The following is a 5236-nucleotide window of genomic DNA, read 5'->3' as shown; positions in this document are numbered from 1 at the left end:
CAAAAACTCCACTCCAGGCGTTTTTCTTATGAAACACAAATCAAACAACTCATGCCCATGTATGCAAACAAAACATTTGACAAATTCCCAGTGTCATGCATACAGACACAGTTAAGTGAAGATACCTAGCGAATGTTGCCAATTTTGCAACCCAAGGGCTACCAAAATAAGTCCTATAGTGATACATTTTTTGATTTCCAAAAACAATTACTAAATTAACTTCACTGCTACTTACTACTTACGCAGTATGAATGTGCCCACCTGTAAAGCTTGTGAAGCTTGCAACACAAATGACAGGATCACATCCTTTGTGTGTATTAGCGATTATCTCTTCACCATGTCATCTGTGATTTCTTGTCTATTTCATCATTACATACATACATTACATACATCATTTGTGTGCATTTTCAGTCTCCCTTTCACAGCTACCTCCTCAGGTATATTACTTCCCTTTTTTACACTGTTTTTCCTGCTTATGTGTTTGTCTGTCCTACCCAGATTAGTTTCTCCTGGATGCCATTTCCCAATGAGTTCCCTGTGTATTTATAGCTCAGCCCTCCTGGTTAGTTATCAGGCTTTCTGCTTTGCAGCATCCCTCCCTGCATGTATCCATGTTTATCCCTCAGTTTGAGTTTCTCCACATGACAACTTACATTTAAGGCACATGACACATCATTGTATACACAGAGTGCTTATTAAGAAGTGTGTTCTGGTCGACCACCTCGAACACCTAAGGTTGTTGTCTCATTCCCTGAGCCAGAGGACGGCTAGAGAGGGTCAGAGCAATGATACTAGTAAAGTGTGGTGACCCTCTTTTATAGAGAGGGTCACCAAGAGAGGGAATTGTGGGATTGGACAAGTTATTTTACTGCTATTTTATTATCAGTATTATCATTGCATTATAACCACGTAACAAGCATTGCATTAAAGCATTTATTGAAGCTGTTAAAATTACATTAAAGTCTGTATTACAGGTGGTATCATAATCATATAATAATCTTTCATTGCAGGAGCAACTGTAATCATTTTATACACATTGCATTTTGGTGCTTATTAAAGAGTTGAAGCTTGGTCAGTTAATTGATGGTCAGAAGCTTCGATGTCCGGCCGATCTATTGAGCAAAGTGGCTTAGAGCTATGGAAAGATTGCATTCACGCTTACAATACATATATCACATATAATCTAGAAACAGGCCTGAATAAAGGCCTGAGTGTATTCAGCAACCTGCTGCGTTGGAGTTTGCTTGGTAACAGATGACTCAGAATAAGTCAGGAAGTGTGCTTCTAAAATGTCTTTGTATCCTCTGTAAAGTGTGCATTTTTTGGTGGTTATTTTGAGGAGCTGTCTGGATGAGGCTATTTGAATAACCAGGTTATTCTTTGTTGTCTTTTATTCATTTATAATCTTAATATTAAGCTTTGAGTAGTGTCATTCATTTACAGCATTTATTCAATATATTACATATATAGTTTTAGTGGATTGTTGCACATATGAGAGTGGCCTCTGTCTGCTTGTGCGCTCTAGTAGGTGAGGTGAGAGGTGAAACAAAGTGCAGTTGAGGTCGGGAGACATATACACACACATCTTAGGCAGATTCATTTCTAGGTAAAAGTTCAGACATATTTTTCTTGCAACTGCATTTTGAGTCTGCAGAATTGACAGTTTTTGTTGCAGAGCATGCCCTGAGGTTTTGGAGAAGCGAGAGCGAGACGAGCTACGGGAAAGGCACCTGGCATGGAGATGGAGGTGATGTTCTTTTCACTGTGTCAAAAGTCGTCACCAGAACATTTGTGGTTTTGAAACTTATGCATTTATTGTATCTGCTTGATGCATGAGGGGGCGTCATAAACATTCCCTGATGGTATAAAAACAACTGATTGTGTATTGTTCGAGTGAGATCGATGCTGTCTGCGTACAGTGTTCATCTCCCACACGTGTGTTCATTAAAATCATCGTTTGACCGACTCTCCTGGACCAGTGTTGTGATTTTGAATCCCTCCTGTATCCCTCCTCAATATTTGAACCCTTAACAACTTATTTAGTTATTTGTTGTTCCTTTGGTTCATCCGTGTTGGACTTTCCTGCCTGTGCCCTGCAGCACCTTTTATTAATTTTTGTCTGTAAAGATTTACACATTTACAAGAGTTTTCATCTCACCTAAACATCCTGAGTCCACACAGGAGTCCTCACGTCGAAATGATGATCTCAGTGCTCAGTCAAGAGATGGCAATCGAAAAACAACACTTAACACATACAGAGCAGGAATGACTCAGGTTGAAGGTATCAGTTTCCTTCACTGTAGTGCTTTCCAAGATTACCATCCAATAAAGAAGGGCAGAGTAGCCACACACAGACGTGGCTGCACAGTGGCGCTAAACCTAACAGATTACCAGCCTACTGTTTTGCTTTACTGCACTGTATGATGCACATTTAAGATGACAGAAGCCTTTAAATTGTGGTATTAAGAAAATGCTCACAAACCGATCACTATTTTCTTTCATTTTTGATCACCCACTGGACTAAAAATATGTGCCTACAATCACAGACTGGCAAGAGAATGGTCACATATGCATCAGAATCACTTAAACATTTAATATACCACTAACCTGGTCTTTGTCGAAACATCAAAAGAGACCCTCCCAGACAGACAAGAGAACCATCAATAGCCCGACGTTGTTATCCCTTATTGAAGGAGTATCTGAAATTTGTGTATTAGATCCCTGTAAACTTCAAGCTGTGTAAAACTTTGAGTCAAAAGCTTGCCCAACCTAGTGTACACAATTCATTACAATAAGGAAAGCACAGACGTAGAGCTTTGTCTCTGCACATTTCCTGAAACATCCAAGAAGAATTAGGTGATATAGGTCTGCTGATCCCACTTACAAGAATGCAGTTGGTTGCAGGATCTAAACTATCAAAAATGTAATTGTAACACCTGCTTAGTATAGTAGGGTTAAACTTATAGACTAGATTCGAGAGGAGTAAAATAAATTTGAGAGAATTGAGTGTTGAACAGCCGGCAGATTTATTACAATGTTACAGTGGTGCAATAATCCAATGTAAACAGCATAGAAAATTAACAGAAGATCAACAGAGAAGAGCGCTCTTTTGAAAATAACAACAAAATAAAATAAAATAAGTAGTCTCTTTAGACCTGACTCCTGATGAGCAGGATATTGGGAGTTCAATAGTTTCCCAGAGAAACAATCTGTATGAAGTAAGCAGTTTTTGCTCTTGCTTATCTGAAATCCTGCGATTCGAAGTAATTCAGACTGTAGCTCTACTCCTGCATCCAGAACAGCTGGCCACACTGCTTTTGGATTCGCCAAGAGTTTTCACAGGGTCTGGCTCGCCATCCATATCCAGAACCACTTCAGATCCAGGATCACAAAAAACCAGTCTGCACATACAGTACAGAGCAATAAACAAAATAGTTCTTAACAGTTTTTCTAAATAAAATGAGATCTCATAAAGTTTTCAAAATCAAGTACACTGTCGTTTTAACATTGTTCTGTCTCTATGAATTCCATTTGTATTGCTTTACAGCATTACAATCAATTGTATTTAAATACCCCTTTTTAAGGCATATGTAATCACATCATGAAATGTTTGTAACGTAACTAGTTTTAAATAACTTATTTACATGTATTAACCTATAACTGAAATGACAAAGTGCAGAAAAGGCACTGGACAACATTTATGGCTAAAAGAGAAGTGCATCCTGCATTAGTTTTGCACATTTGTGAAGATGCCCAATCAAATAGACAATAAAATAAAATACGACATTCCATTTCACACACGATTCAAGTACTCCGACTGGTTTTAGCTTTTTTTAGACAATACGGAATTCGCACTGTTGCAGTGTTTACCACATGTAAAATTAGCATAAGTTTTCCTGCTAACTTATCATCTCTAGTAACTCACCGGAATTCCCAAGAAACAAATACACGCTCTGCCTGGTTTTGGTCGAGAGTAAAACACATAAAGGCCTCTGAAAAGTACATAACTTTAAGTTAGAGACTGTTGAAAATACTTTATAACACTTATTTTATACCAAAAGACTCACTGTGTAGCTTGTTATTTGCTCTCGGTGTCTTGCTCCGTTTTGCCTAGCTTAATGCAGCAACGTGCTTTTGTTGCATTCACTGAACTACGGAAAATCAAAGTGTGTTCAAGGGGTGTCGGAAATAATATTACCAGGTAAAAACAAGAAAATACTAGTAACCATGTCTATAGGGGTTACATAATCATGCTAGAAGCACACGTTTATGCACATACAGAGTGAATTACTCTGTAAATTGGGAGAGAAAACAACTATAATGGCAACAAACAAGAGTCCCGACTCCAGTAGCAGTTATCCAACATCTCGATAGAGAAGAGGCACTATTTGAAGACACAGTGGTATGTGCACATTTTGGCTAAGGAAGAGTGCTAGTTGGAAAGGAAATAGAAGACATTTGCACTCACACTGTCAAAAAGGCCTTTTATTTAATTCTCCTTGTTGTTTAATCCAAATTACAAACGGAAAAGTTGTTTTGGAATTGTACCTGCTGCTTCAAGGTTGTTATGCTGTACAAGGCTCAATCATCTTATCCCAATTATTTTTTGGCATAGACAGTATGGTGTCATTTTTGTGGGCTGCAGTCACAAAGGGACTCATTCCTTGAAAATGATGGAGCACCTCTTCAACCTGAGCCTGAGGTTGGGAAGAGTCCCACAGCTCTGGAAAACCTCCTGTGTTGTACCAGTGCCAAAGACTTCAAGCCCCAAGGACCTCAACAGCTACAGGCCGGTGGCTCTGACATCCCACCTGATGAAGACCCTGGAGCGGTTGGTCCTGGCTCAGCTTCGGCGCCTAATAAGCTCATCACTGGACCCACTTCAGTTTGCCTACCAGCCTGGCATTGGAGCGGATGATGCCGTCATTCACCTCCTACATCGTTCCCTCGCTCACCTGGAGACCGCTGGAAGCACTGTGAGAATCATGTTCTTTGATTTCTCCAGTGCCTTCAACACCATTCTTCCCTCGGTTCTAAAGGACAAGCTGGTGAACTCTGGAGTGGACCATCACCTCACTACCTGGATCCTGGACTACCTCACCGACCGACCACAGTATGTGAGGACTCAGGGCTGTGTGTCGGACAGGGTCGTCTGCAGTACGGGGGCCCCACAGGGAACGGTTCTGGCTCCGTTCCTCTTCACCATCTACACTGCAGACTTCTCCCACAATTCCAC

At 40.2% G+C, this 5236-nt stretch overlaps 1 long non-coding RNA gene across 2 annotated transcripts; it reads right to left on the bottom strand.

The window, feature by feature from the left end:
- Positions 1 to 3002: 3002 nt before the first annotated feature.
- On the bottom strand, positions 3003 to 4231 carry LOC112435031 (uncharacterized). 2 transcript variants are annotated; one of them, XR_003024372.2, is made up of 3 exons: positions 4068 to 4222; positions 3926 to 3992; positions 3003 to 3401 (listed from the first exon to the last, which is right to left on the bottom strand). It is a non-coding gene; the product is annotated as an uncharacterized LOC112435031 (long non-coding RNA). The 2 variants fall into 2 exon arrangements; XR_013094237.1 differs by having other exon boundaries at positions 3926 to 4231.
- Positions 4232 to 5236: the final 1005 nt, after the last annotated feature.

This window comes from Maylandia zebra, linkage group LG2 (assembly GCF_041146795.1).
Source record: "Maylandia zebra isolate NMK-2024a linkage group LG2, Mzebra_GT3a, whole genome shotgun sequence".
In the NCBI taxonomy this organism is placed as follows: Eukaryota; Metazoa; Chordata; class Actinopteri; order Cichliformes; family Cichlidae; genus Maylandia; species Maylandia zebra.
The sequence above is the reverse complement of the archived record's forward strand: the minus strand, read 5'-3'. Positions and strand labels throughout refer to the sequence as shown.